General features: G+C 37.9%; 1 protein-coding gene across 1 annotated transcript in view; it reads left to right on the top strand.

Moving 5' to 3' along the window:
- LOC120440224 (centromere protein P) overlaps positions 1–15,543 on the top strand; it is a 97,382-nt gene that overhangs the window by 38,884 nt on the left and 42,955 nt on the right. The gene's annotated exons all lie outside the window — the stretch shown is intronic.

The raw sequence follows: 15,543 nt of genomic DNA, 5'->3' as shown, positions 1-15,543 counted from the left end.
TTAACAACTTGTGGATTCTTACTGTCTCTATGGAGACATTTTGGCAAGTTAGGTTCTTTTGTGTCTTCTGATAAAAATCTTTATTTTCTTCATACTGTGTTGTGTCAGCAGTGATATTGTCTTCATGATAGAATTCTGTTGGTACTGGACAACTGACCACTCTAATTAAACTGTCAGCTGGGACATAATGGTTTGGATTAAACCAGTATGAGGCATATGGAGAGTATTACTGACTCAGTGGGTTCCAGTGTGCAGTGGTATTGGATAGATGTTCCCTGTTCTCTGATGACTAATGGATTTGTTATCCCAGCATTCCTTGAATTTTCCTTCTCCCAGACAGAAACTAAGGGAAAGTTTAGCAATAACTCAAAAGTGATCTGTGCTCTCTTTTAATTTGTTTAAAGACATAATGCATGTACTTCACGATGTTGGTTACCCTGGTGGCCCCCTGGTGTTTAGCTATTCAGACGTAAATCACCTCATTTGTCTTCAGGCTTAGAACCATCTTTATCAGTTAGATGTGACTTAGTTACAAACACGTGTGGCCTGAAGAAGCTCATCGTTGACGTGTTTGTGTTTTTTGTTTTGTTTTTTTAAGGTACCATACATCAGCTGTTGAAAATGTGCTAATGTTCTTTCAAGCCAAAATGCTTCAGAAACATATTCACTGTGCAGTTGGTCTTCGTTTGCTGACCCAGTATGATCATAATTTTCACCCACCTAAAATACTGATTAAAATATGGTTGTCTAATGAAACTAAGTTCTTGGAACTGGTTCTTGGTGCTGGAAGTGAGAAACCAGGACATCTGAGTCATCCCAAGTCAGCCAAGAGACACAACCTCCCCCCCCAAGACTCCCAGTTGGACTTATTTGAAATGTCTCATCTGAGAGCTGCTCAGGAGGCATGTGGTCAGATGCTGAAAGTGATTCCATAGACCATTTAGTAAAACAATAATATAAACAAAGCTAGCCTTACTACCTCCCAATAAATTCTGATTTATAATTCATAATTAAAATAAATGATCTAGTATTTGAAGTTTATTGAAACATTTTAACCACATTATTTTATTTTACAATTATATAAACAAACTTTATGTGGACCATGCCTATCTCAGTCTTAGCTTCCTCATTTGAAAATTGCATGATACAGAGCTAAAAGATTTTAAAACACAAAGATTTGTTTCCATAACAGCATAAGAAAAATTGTTTTAAAAAAAATAGCGTAACAGAAGAAAAAAAAACAAATTAATATTAGCTGTTGGCCAACTTGTCATTTTCAGCTGCTCAGAATTTTACACTCAGTGCATTGCTAATATGGATGAATTGGTCCTTGATTGAAGCTGACAAAATTATGTTTTGACTGACCATACCACACTAGACTTATTGCTTTTAGTATATTACTTTAGTTACTGGAGATTCTTGTTTGTTTACAGTATTTTAATTTTGCTGTGGCTTTAAGGCTTTAAAGTAGTTCGATGTGCATGACTGTATTTGGCCTGTAGAAATGGTAAGTTGTCTTCTGTGATTATTTCCTTTGATGAATCATAGACACACGTCCAGCAATACAGTAGCCTACTCTTCTTTATCCCTACAGTTACAGTTAATCTGCTCATATATTGCTTGTGGTTAAAGTCAATGCATTTTTCATGTGTTTTTGGAGGCAGGGGAATTCTGGGAAGTTCCCATGTTAATGTAATTATGTCTGTTTAATAGCGCATAGTGGTCTTGAATGCTTTCTTCTGTGCTAATTGTGATGAGGAGAACACGACTGTCTCCTCAACAGTAGACTCCATCTGGATAAAATCTCTTTTTATTGGACTGGTCTTCAAAAAGCTCTGGCTTTAAGATTGCTACTGGCTAAAATAACAGTGTCTGTGATTCTGGCTATGACTGCCTGCTTCTATATTTTTCTATCTGTTTCTCTCATTTCTGCTCTCTTGTCGATCCTTGTGCCTTTGCTATGCTACTGCTTACCCTTATCACAATTGTTAAAGCAGTTTTGTGTATAACTTAATTACAAATAAACCAAAAGCTAGTGTTTTTTTCCCTAGAGATGTTACTTCCATGCACTTTAGTTTAAGATACTGAATTGGTGTGCATGCTAGTCTTTAAGGTTTTTTACTTGTATCAAATCTGAGTTAGTGGAGAAAACTCTTTTGAATTGAAATAACTGATGTATAAAATGTATTTATAGCCTCTCACACCTGTGGTAACATAATCTTCACATACATTTAGCTAATAAAAATAGAAAGATGTCCACCTCTGTGCAAAACTCTCATTTGTCAATTAACCTAACCCCACTATCTATATGACTTTGGACTGTGGGAGAATGCCAGAGTACTCTTAGAGAACCCACACAAACATGGTGCAAACTCCACACAGAAAGGCCTCAGCCAGATGGTGGATTCAAACCCAGCACCTTAAGTGCTTACCACTGCGTTTCTGAATTTTTGCATATCACAGCTGAAAAAAGGAGAAGTGAAGTCCTAAGTGTTTTTATTGCTCCATCAGTGCCTAGCTGCTTTATTAAACTGATTTACCCACACTGTGCAAATCAGACGTTCTGTTACCATACCGTTTTCTATTTAGCTTTCACCATTTTCTCACTTGAGTTTTTCCGTTAAGTCCTGTACACCATCTCGAGCAGAAAACACGTCTGCTGTTTGTATGGTTGTATGAACTGAACCATAAAGATTTGATTCATGTGCAGGTGAACCCAATATGAGTTTCTGCACCCATTCTGGTTGAAATCTCACTCCTAGCTTCAGTATAAAATATCTTTCTTCTTCAGACAGCATAGTATACCTTTATTTTTTACTTTTGGTTGAGGAACTTCATTATTAACATTGTTTTTGGGGCATAGGTATCCTTCTTTTATCTCCACAACAACGTGGAGATGAACCACCGTTACTCTTTTTTTTCTAATAAAGAGCTGGGGTCTAAAAGACTGCTCCTGTTAGCGGGTTTACAACCCTGTGGTTGTTCAATTGTGATCTTGACTCTAAAGATCGGATTTATTAATGCGTTGTGCCAGCACAAACTGGGGTTTGGTGTTTAAAAAAAAAAAGAGAGATTTAAAAAGAGAGCAGCTTGACAAGATTGCAGGTAAGAAGTAGGAGAGAATTTTAACATTGCATGTGTAGTTCTGAGTGTTCCTTCCTCAGGAACAAACCATAGCTGGACTGGCCATCGGGCATACCGGGCATTTGCCCGGTGGGCCGCTGGCGATTTTTTGTTTTTATGGGCCGATGGATTGTTTTTTTTTGTTTTTTTTCAGGAAGGGTATATATAATGAAAGGTGTTGGATTGGCCAATTGGTCATGATCGACTCTGGGCTGGACCAATTACAGCCGAGGAGGCCGGATGCACCCGCCCCCTTGTTTAGCAATCTTATAGACGAACTAAAGAAAATGGAGAACAAAAAAAGGAAAGGAGGTGTTTATGAAAATATCACTAAATCTGCCATTTATTAATTTTAATATTAATTAATGATCATGTCTCACCTCTAGTGTTCTTGGTCTTAATTTAAGGTTTCTACCATGTGTTGTAGATAGTTCAGGAGGTTAACTCGACCAAGCAGTCTTTTTGTTTCCGCTATGTACTGTTTAAAATCCAGAATAGGGAGGATGGTGTAGGTTTAAGTTTATTAGATTGATACATATATACCAACAAGGCAGTGTACATCAAAGCAGTTGTTTTCATGCAAAGGCTTTATGGTTTTTCCTATAGCGATTGACAGATCACGTGATTTTCGCGCATTGCATTCCGGGAACTCGTGGCAAAACAAGTACCGCATCAAATGCAAGCATTTGCAGCACTGCAAAACGTTCATTCTCCGGTTCCAATACCTTCTTGGTTTTTCTTTGCCGCACAAAAAAGGAATGTACAAAACGAAGGAGAATAATGCCGGTCCGTACAAAGACAGACTCGACGAAAAGGCAAAGAAAAGATACGAGGAAAAAATCAAAGGAGTGAGAGGGTCAGACCCTTACAAGCACACAGAGTGGACAAAAGACGTTAGCGTGCTGCCCAACTTTCACCACGCTCAGATTTATAATTATATGGTTCTTGGAGTGAGTGCATACACTCATGAAGTTTAGTAACTTCAGGTCACTGCAACAAGCCCAGGTACAGTTTACCGACGGATGGGTACAGGACCTTGAAATGCACCGTGTAGAACGAAAGACCATTGTACAAACAAAGGTAAGTTTACCAGTCTCATAAATTGTCGTCATAAATACACATTCATTAACCGTTTATTAATATAACCTTTGAGCTCAACGGTAATTAATTAGTAGTGGAAATAATTTCTGGTACGCATTACAGAAATGTAGCAGTGACAATAATATTGTATGCTGTAATCGCACTGGACAATTAGTGATACAAAACAACTGTTTTATCCTGTGAATAAAAGTATATGTTTTTGTCAATGTACCGTGGTAATAACAGAAGCGAAACGCAATATTGTGTCAGGACGATTTACTATTTATGCACAATAAATAAAGGAGCATAGCGAGACAATTTCTGTTCAGCGCCAGACTTGCTTGTAACCTATATCACCAATTATGTTAAGAAAAATGACGTATTAACTACTACAAAACACTGACCTTTGTGGGAATGCTTGGAGCAGACTAACATGTGAGCTGGAGTGTTCTGAGACGTTATATTTGGTATATCCAGGCCATCCGTCGGCTCTTACTTCGGAAACATGGCTTAAAAAATTTCTCTTCGACGACGTAATCCGATAAAAAAAAAAAAAAAACGATCTCTTTACCCGTCGGCTTCCCGTGGCTGTCATGCGACCAGCTATTGCAGTTAATAATACAACAGCTTCTTGCCATTTTTTGGGTTTCTTTTTATCGCTGTGTAACTGAGTTCAATTGAAAGCCTGCGTGCGCTAGTACCTCTTGCCACAAGTTCCCAGAATCCTTTGCGGTTTTACCCCTGAATGACGTCACATTTTCAATCTCTATCCTGGTGGGCCGGTCTCTAGTCAAAATGCCCGGGCCGATTTTTTGTCCCAGTCCAGCCCTGGAACAAACTGTAGGGAAGAGAATATTTAAATCAAGCTTTCAAACTGATTTACAGACATTTTGCAACATTCAATTTACTGCTAATCTTGCTGATGATTAATGCCAAAAAAAGCATGTATTTGCAGTTGATATTGAAATGTACTGACTATGCCTATGTTTAGAACACAAAGCAACTGTTGTAAATCGCTCATCAACTAACCAAACCATTAGTGCTCTTTGGGATATGTGCACCCATCCATCCATCTATTCATCCATTTATTTTCTGCTGCTTATCTGAGGTTGCATGGGGGAAGCTCCTGTAGCTCATCCAGGGCAACACTGAGGCGTTCCCAGGCTAAGAGATGTAATCTCTCCAGCGTGTCCTGGGTCTCCACTGAGACCTCCCGCTGGTAGGATACATCCGGAACACCTCACTCAGGAAGCACCCGGGCTTGACTTTAACTGTAGGAGTTTATCTTACAAAGTTTTATTCCTGGTCTCCAATATACTTAGTTTAGTTTGTGGACAAGCCACGTCATTTTTGGCCAAAGGTAATTGCAGCTCGGCCTGTAACACCCATTCAGATCAGTCCCTTATCCAATTTGGAGAAAAACTTAGACTTTGTGGCTTTTATTGCTATAATACAGTACATATTTCCAAACCTTCTTCCATACGTGGTCCACAATTGACTTTTGCACGTCGTAATTGGGTTTTTGGGCTAAAATGCTAGGACCAAAGTTAGTTAGCTTCAGCTGCTTGCCTGTTTGTCTTGCTTGACTAGCAAAGCAAAGCTTTTAAGTACCTGCAATGCCCGCAATCTTGCTTGCTAGTTGACTATTACTACTATTAATTATTAATCCTTTTAGATTAAACACTCATTAGTTTAAAAAATACCTGTGGGAACACAGGCAACTTACCTGAACTGTAGTTTGGATGAAAAGTTAACGAATTGGTGAGATTCATGTTAAAGTGCTGGTACTAATGTTATAAGTTATTTGGTACTAGTTATTTTGTTTTTCTGTACAGCTTTGGTCAACGTTCCTGTTGTAATTAAATTTGCTATATAAATAAAAGCAATTAAGTGTTTATACTCTTACTTGAGCAAAAAAATTGGCTGAAGTTTCTGCACATGTACTGCGTTGAATCTCTAATTCAAATAACCGTAATAATGTTAAATGTTTTAAAATGTTTGTAAGCCAAAAATAAATCCAGAACATAATGGTTTTTCATTACTTTGTAAATCAGGTTTAAGTGGTTTTACTTTTATACTTTGACTGCTGTGATGCTCTGTTAGATTTACACACCGCCTAATTTTTTTTCCTTCATCTCACACACGCACTCTGTTGCACACATTCATCATAGGCCAGATTTTTCCACTCCAGAGCCAGACAGCAACTGGCTCGTCGTCCTTGTTGCTCATTTTTCATGTCAGTCTTTTCCCTGCAGAGAGCATCACTGCTGGGATTCTCTCACAGGAACAAACAGGCCTTTCAGTCTTCGCCTCTAAACATTTTAATTTCACTGGCCTCTTTCGCCTTGGCCCTGCTCTGAATGAGTTGCTGGTGTATGTTTCTGTTTTGTGTGAATGTCTGCATGTTTCTGGACAGTAAATATGTGTTGAGTGAGGTATGACAGCCTAAATATCCAATTTTCTCCAACCTTTGAGAGTTCTTTGCTGTGATTTTGGCATCATGAAGCGTTTGATTCATCACTGAAAGTGTCTGCAGCAGTTTGTGGAGACTTTGCCTCATTATTTGTTTGGGTTTGTTGGAAAGGTTTGCCATACACTAAAAATCAGAGGATGTGCTCTTTGGGCACAGCTCTCACTGGATGAGCTTCTTTAATATATTGAATTATTGTCAGTCATGGTTATATTTGGATGCTTAGACTTTGAAAAAATACAGTTATAAACAAGAGGTACCATGAAAAGCAAAACACATCAGCGTTATTTTTCAGATTGTTTTTCTTCGGACAGGTTGGCTAAATCATTGTCTTTATCTTGATAAAGAGCTACCTTTGTCATTTATTTGTCATTCCTTTTTCATTACCTATGGCCCCAGAGACGGAGGCCTAAAGACTGGTTGGCAATTATCTGGCAACTACCAAGAGCTAGGGGAAAAGGTTAGTATTGCCCAAGTATTTGGCAAGTGGTTGCTGTTAATTGCTGTGGAATTTGCTAATGCCTGATTCACAGAGGCCTGGTTGGCGAGTGATTGCTAGAGGTTGTAGAGGTGTTGGTTGTAGTGCTAAAAGACTTACTTTGAAGGTGAATGTTTTCCGTATCTAATTTTCGTTACACTTTTTCAGGTTTCTCTGGTAAATTAGTAAATGGTGAGTCTTTGGACACAAGTCAGCATCTTTCAAACTAACTTGCAAACTATTGGTAACCACAGCAATCTGCTAGCAGCTACAGCAATCACATAGAGATTTTTGGTGCAGCACTTTTAATCCAACCAGTTTCACAGTCAGCAACCTCCAGAAACTACTCACCAACCAGTCAGGGACTACGCATTTTTCCCTAGTAGCTGAAAGTTCCCAGGTGGTTGCTGACCAGTCTTTAGACCTGTGTGCCTGAGGTCTAAGGGGGACATCACTGAACGAGTCCTGAATAGAAATCTGTATCTGTTTAATTCTGAGACGCTAACAATACTGAATGCCCTGTAATTCCGACCAAAAAGCCTGTCATGTTTGAGTTCACATAAGTTTCAGCTGTGTGATGGCTGTCAGATCACTCTAGTTGTCATTGTAGTGAAGATGTAGGCAAGTGTACTTTTTAGTTTTTCATAATGTGAATTAGCTTGGCATTTGTTCATTGCTCTGGTGGGATGAGCCAGATAGGCTCAACGTGTCTAGGTTGATCCGTTAATTATGCTAGATTTAACTAGTGATTTTGATTGTTTTTACAATTACATGTTGCAAAACTGTTTACCCATTCATTTGACAGGGGTTTCAAATTAACTCCCCACCAACTTATAGACCAACTTACTTAGCAATACTGGAATGAGAATTTGATTTATGGTCAAAATTACCTCCCATGATTCTTTGGGACGCTTTTTTTTTTTAATGTATCCAATCAGCCAACTATTCATCAATGATAGGGCTTGAGTTGGGGTACAGCCTGGAAATTACAACAGCCCTGTTAATGAAAATGTTAATTATTATCTGCAGAACTTAAGAAACCTCTAGATTCAACTGAACAAAACACAAAATTTTTAAAATCATTCACTAAGGCAGTGGTTCCCAAGCTTTTTTTGCCAGGCCCCCCTTGTCCCCACGCGTGGGGAGATGTACACTGCACAACATCAGCTGTAGATCTCCGCCCCAAAACTACACAGGAATGGATTTATAACATCAGGGTATGTTTACTGACGCCCCCCTCATACGTCATCACATGCATCAGTTTCAAAACCACAAATATTCTGTTGACAACTTTTAACACAGTTTGAAAAGAACATCGTCTTCACGGCAGGTACTTCCTGTCGCTGCCGGACGCCCTGCTTATCTCAGAACATCAGCAGCATGTCTCAAGGCACACTGTCACTTGTGCAGACACAATTTTGCAGTCACAAGCAAAAGATGATTAAACTTTCACCTCTAAATGAGTTTACCTACACTGTATGTGTGTGTGTGTGTGCCTCGACCTCACACGAACTCTGTCTTGTGAGAAGAGAGGCCAATTCTCATGTACCTAAAACTATATATATGTAATAGGTTGAACAAATGTTTTAATCAGGAACCACTACTAAAAGCTTAATCAAATATAAATGAATAAAAGATAATAATGAATAACCTGGTTATTCAAATAGCATCATCCAAACAGCTCCTCAAAATAACTTGCACTTAGACTCTGCTTTAGTTTCACTTTATGCAAAGCATGCTGTTTCCTGTCTATTTTGGCAGAGTGTACTCAGAGTTAGGCCTTTCTTTTATAATGCAATATAATCTGCATATAAACATTTGAGATTATAAAAAGCATTCAAAAGCATTTAAGATTATAAATTCAACTCAACAGTTTAAAGTGGTTATCACTACACCTGCAACAAAGGTTAATGTGATTATGTTATTAATGCAATGGTAATGATGATGATTATGCACAATAGCAGCAAAATATTTCCCTCATATCAACAGTAATAATATTCAACATTGCTGTCAATACATTTTTCAAAAAATGCCTCTCTGTGCAAAATGGGTTTAAAAACATAAACAACTGTCAGATGCTGTTTGTCTGTGATTTGAAAAGGGGGAACAAATTGTGGCAGGATCAGCCTGATATTATTTGTATCTCACTGTAACTTTACTGTATAAAGAGCTAACATGTCCAAAATGTCAGGAGTAGTCATTACAAGAAGTGTTTGTGAACTAAAAATCAGGAATGTGGGATCCTGTTTGTCCGTGATTTGGAGAGCCCTACCTTGGCACTTGTGCAGGTGAAGCCAAACGGAAGATATGCTTCACCATATTTTCTAGTCTTTGGACTAGAAGGAAGTTGGTTTGGAAACATATTTGGCGATGCTTCATCTCCTGCTTTGCGTTTGTGTGGGAGCCCCGTCAAAAACCTGTCCACAGTGTCCAAGCGCTTTTTTTTTTTTTTTTTTTTTTTTTTCCTTTTCTATTTAAGTCTTTATTAATGAAGGTAGGGGAAAATTTTGCTTTATGCACCATGGGTTTTTATTTTATTAACAGTAGTAACCTTGTGCTTATAGTTTAAAAGGTGTAACAGGTCAAGAACAAAGACCAGACAATTGGTTACATGCAAGACTTACATTACTTGCAAAAATTAGCTTCACCATTACGGTTGCTCACTTCAGGGAATTCATTGCAGCATGCTTCATGCAACCGTTTCCATGAGGTGAGTGGGAAAATTTCTCCCACTGGTGAAGACAGCCGCACTTCCCTTGCTATCCATCCCCAAAGGTTTTCAGTTGGATTCAGATCAGGAGAACACACAGGATGGTCCAAAAGAGTGATGTTATTCTCCTGGAAGAAGTCCATTGTCCTGCGGGCATTGTGTACTGTAGCATTGTCCTGTTGAAATACCCAGTCATTACCACATAGACGAGGGCCCTCAGTCATGAGGGATGCTCTCTGCAACATCTGGACATAGCCAGCGGGCGTTTGACGCCCCTGCACCTCCTGAAGCTCCATTGTTCCACTGAAGGAAAAAACACCCCAGACCATTATGGCACACCCTCCACTGTGGCGTGTAGAAAACATCTCAGGTGGGATCTGCTTGTCATGCCAGTAACGTTGGAAACCATTAGGAAGACCAAGGTTACATTTTTTTTTTTCAGCAGAGAATAAAACTTTCTTCCACCTTTTAATGTCCCATGTTTGGTGCTCTCTTGCAAAGTCCAAACAGTCAGTTCTGTGGCGTTCAAGGAGACGAGACCTGTGAAGACGTTTTTTTGTTTTTGAAGCCCTTCAATCTCAGATGCCGTCTGATGGTTATGGGGCTGCAGTCGGCACCAGTAACGGCCTTAATTTGGGTCGGGGATCGTCCAGTGTCTTGATGGACAGCCAATTGTCTTCTCTGGCTCAGTGCTGGTGAAATTTTGGGGGTCTTCCACTTGACTTTTTTGTTCCATAACCCTCAGGATCATTTAAGAAATTCCAAATGACTGTCTTATTGCGTCCCACCTCAGCAGCAGAGACCTCTGCGCGAGACCCTGTTTATGCAGTTCAACAACCCGACCACATTCAGAAAGGGAAAGTTTTTTTGCCTTTGCTATCAGAATGTCATGACTGTGTGACTACCTGACAGAAAATGACAATGAATCCACATTTTTGCACAGATTTTAAAGGCATGTGGTCCTAAACTTCAGCAGCTGTAAAACGGCCTGTTTCAGTTTAAGCGTTGTTTTCAATAAATTTTATGCTCAACATTTTTTTTTTTGTCTCACTCACATTTCTTCTTGTTGCACGTTAAAGCTCTACTTGGAGCCTCGTTAAGATCCAGTTATGCAAAATATTATTTTTTGCCATTTTTCAAGTGGTCTTAAACTTTTGATCAGAACTGTATTTATTGGTGTCCCATGATGCTGTTTGATGTACAGTGGAAGCTGAAGAGGAGGGAACGATAGAGGTGTAGAAGTGTGATTTAAATTTGTTGTTCTTGGATTCAAAATATTTGAACTATAGACAGAGAAAGCAGATTTATTTCCCCAGGCAGTGCATACGTTTCTGAGAAGGAGATTTATAAGATTTACAGTCTTTTCAGAAAAATAAAAGGGAGAGGGAAATGTGTGTTCAGCAACTTTTAACTTACAAAATCTTGTGAGGAGGAGCTACTAAAACTGCACTGGAAGATTAAAAGATAATATCAAAAACATGAGGTGGTTTGATAATCTTTGTGAGAGTACATCATCAATTCAGGCAGAGGTGATTGGAAGTAATTAGCAGAATCTGTGGAAGGGAGGATTAATGAAAAGTATGAGAATTACTTTTTGCGCAGTTTTTATGGATACAATCTTCTAAATACACTTTAGTCATTATTAAAACATAACAAAACCAAGAGCACAGAGCTCAAAAAGAATAAACACAGGAAATTTCAGGAAACACAATCTCTCAGAAAATGTATTTTTAAAAAACAAACAATGAAACTCAGTGCTTCTCAAAAGAAAGCTGAATAAGCAATAAGAAAAAATGTAACACCACAAAATTTCAGAAGACAAAAAAATAAAATGTAAATGTTTCAGAAATCTTGCATTTTAGAAAACAATAAAAATAAAACACCACAAGCAAAATCACAATGACATTTCAGAAAACAATATAAAAATACAACAATAAGATCACAATGTTAAAAAATATTCAGTATATTTCAAGAAATAAGCAGAAAAACACAACAAAAATAAACACAACAGAAAAATCAATGACAACATAAAAAAACAAAATACCAGTACAAAACAGAAAACACAATATTCACCCCAAAAATCAATCAACACAACATTAAAAAAAAAAAAAAAAAAAAAATCAAAAATGCATTTTGTGAGGCAAAACTGATAAATAGGAAAACACAAAGTTTCAGAAACACATTTTAGAAAACTATTTTTGAAAACATAACCAAGAAGATGGCTACACACAACAACCTTTTAGAAATGTGTCTTTTAGAAATTTTGCACAAGAATGACAAAAACCCCTACAGAAAACAGAAAATTTGCATTTAACTCGGAAGATGTTTTTCTGTTCTTAAACATTACTACAAGTGTTCATTGTTGAAGGCAATGTTCTTCGCTGTTTCCATGCTGCTTTCATTTTAAGCTGAGTTTGAAAATCTAACTAAAAGGTTTGTTGTGTTTTTTGAAAAGTCATCAGAGCCACTCTACCGATATGAATAATATGCTATTTTAACCTACAGTGTTAAAATTATTTGCCAATAAATCACTTTAGAACTGAGCATAATCCAAACATACAGTAATTTGTGTCAAATTATGTTGCACTAATTTTTAACTGTACAAATAGAAGGCAAAACATGCTCCATTTCAATTGAACTTAACTACACTGCAACCCTACCCAACAACTTGACCTCTTTTTAGACATTTGGAGCATCATGTCATTCACCTATCTCTCTCCCCCCCCCCCCCCCCCCTTTAACTACCTTCAGCAAATAAAGAAAGTTGGTAGATTAAAGTCATAACTGGAGGAGAAAATGGAAGACACAAAAGGACATGAAAATAATAAAGCTGAAGATGGAGTATAGTTAGAGGACTAAAAGTAGAGGGTGAAGAGAGGTAAAAGCCCTGATGTTAGGACTGTGATTGTGTATTTGTGTGTGTGTCTGTGTATGTGTGTGTATGACTGTGAGACGTGGCAGAACGAGGCCTAGCCAAATGGCAGATCTGTTCCATATGTTTCCTGGAGACGGAGAGCGAAAGAGAGAGAGGCAGTTCCCCTCTACCCCACCCACAGCTCATGGAGTCTTCATTTAAAAAGACAAAACAGACCAGAAGCAGTCCATCCATATCCCTACTGTACTGCAGTTCAGACTCATTTTCTTTAAACTATAGATATCAGTTTCAGGTAAAGATGAAGGTGACGAGTTCACTCGGCAGGTGTTGGATATCTGGGAGTTTCCTGGGACTGTTGCTCCTTAAACTCCCAGAGAAGCTGAGAGAGAAAAGAAAAGATACAGCCTGTCATGCTTTTCACTCTGGTTTGATCTCATTTATCACTCCCATATTCAGTCATGTTGCATATTTATTGCATCTATATATACAATAAATAGGGAATCTGGAGTTCTGCAGGACCTGGGCACCTTTTAGTCACCGAGTCATGTGTCTGTCCAGTGCGCTATTATTATTGCTACTAAAGGTGGTTCTACAAGCTCTTGAATCATGGGGTGTATAGTTTTTCACGTTCCTTCTGATTTTGGTTTTATTTTTGTTAAATAAGTAATTAACATTATTTGAAATGTTATGTTATTCATCTGAGGTTGAATTTAAATAATTTTAGAACCTACTATGGTCCAATTTCTTTCTTATTATGTTTTTATGTAAAAGCATGAAAGTGTTTGGGGTTTCTTTGTTTTGTTTTGTTTTTGGTGTGGGGGGTGGGGGGGGGGGGTCCACATGGCTGTGCTTAACTTGTCGAATTGTTTTTGTTAGCAGACCTAGAATGTAGAACCTTTTATGTCAGCAATCAACACAATATTTTGAAACAACTTCCATGAAAACCCAATAGAAGGGGCACTTTTAAAGCCTATCTCTTTATCTTTGTAAATGATCCACTGTTATACAAGACTAAAAATCCAGAATTTGGTTGCTAACAACAAAAGTGTCCATGGGAAAAAAGAATACCGCAAAATGTAAATCAGGAACAAAACAAACTCGAGGTTTGAGGCAAGCTGCTATAACCACCAAGAACAATAATAAACATAAATACAGAAATATAAAGTTATAAGCTAGTTAAAGGCATACATTACTCAGAGAAATAAACAACAACAAATATACCACCCACATGCTGTCAAAGCAAAGGCTCTCTGGGCTGGACATCTCCTCACACTCTTCTTAAATACTTCAAACCTTTAATAAACCCACTGTACACTTCCAGCCCAGCACCACTGTGCACTTTGACGCTTGCTGGTGACGATTTTGTGTGTGTGTGTGTGTGTGTGTGTGTGTGGATAGAGCAGAAATAAATAGATGCACCATAACCTAACAACAATAATACTATACAAAAAAAAAAGGAAAAAATGTGTACTATACAAAGATAATTATTTATACGTATTTAATTCTAAATACATGATTATATTTCTTAAGTTAGCTAAAGCTATCAAATACTGACTACACCACATTGAATATGCTGTACTTCATGATTGTTTACAGCTTGTTGTGCTGCCCCCAAGTGGCCTCAGTTATTGCAGGTTTAAGCAGTGTAGCACTATGGTGTGATTTTAGACACATAGGTGCATAGTATAGTTTTAGAATGTACTGTTATGTCTGCCACTTTAAGTACATTGTCAGGAAGATCTAAACAAATTGGATTATTGCCATAAATCATTTATTTTTCTTGCTGATGATGTACAAGTTGATAAAGCCGCTTTGATTTTATTTATTAAGGTTGTGGTGGTGACCTTATGAAAACTTTACTGATATGTTGCTCTTTCTCTTCCATGTTCACGGAGTGGACAAAATATTAAAAGACCTTACCTTTTGTATCTGATGCAACCCAATACAAGAGTATACATTGCCCTATAGTCCTGGATCAGGCCTGCCACACTTTTAAGAGGCTCCATTTTAACAGATGTCTTGTCCTTCCTTCAGTTTTGTGGCAATGATGCACAGGATGTCTACAATTTTCATCTCCGTGATGATACAGCTAAACATTAGGTCTAAACTTTAAGTCTTTGACATGAATAGTTACTGTGTTGTACAGTGTTGATAAAATGTTGTAGCAAGCAGTTTCAAATGTACAATGGAAAAGTGCTTTTGTAAGTTAAATGTTGCATAAAAGGAATGATTAGAAGATTTACAAGAGCTGTCAGGCTTTCACTTTTTCCCAAGTCTGGCCCTCTAGAGACATACTTTTTTTTTAAGTAGTGACAGACTTGGCTGTAATGGCAGAGAACATAAAGAACAAAGAAAACTTTTGTCAAATTAAAATCTGGTTCTGGATTCGTTTCCAGACCTCCACTGACACGGAGAGAAATGCCTCTAACTTTTTATTGCGCAGTGACATCTTCTGGAGAATAAATGTTGCTGCTCTTTATCAGCCTCATGTTAGATAAACTGGTCCAAGAATCAGCATCAGGCTGGATAATGCATTTTCTTGGTCCAAACTGATTGGTTTTGGTTTATAGTAAATGAAACAATCATCAACCTAAACCTAAACGACGAGTAGGTTAGAAGGGATTACCAAGATGTTTTGCTTAGAATTAGCTGAAAAACAAAGACAAGTCTCATGACTTGACAGAAAACAAAAACAAACAATCTGATGAAGAGCAGGTGTCCTCGAAACGTCACCAGATGCAACAAATAAGGAATCTGGAGTTCTGCCTTGTGTGAACCGTTAATTCTTGTTCTTTGTCTCATCAGTT

Source organism: Oreochromis aureus, linkage group 5 (assembly GCF_013358895.1).
Source record: "Oreochromis aureus strain Israel breed Guangdong linkage group 5, ZZ_aureus, whole genome shotgun sequence".
Taxonomy (NCBI): Eukaryota; Metazoa; Chordata; class Actinopteri; order Cichliformes; family Cichlidae; genus Oreochromis; species Oreochromis aureus.
This window is presented reverse-complemented; position numbering and strand designations above follow the sequence as displayed.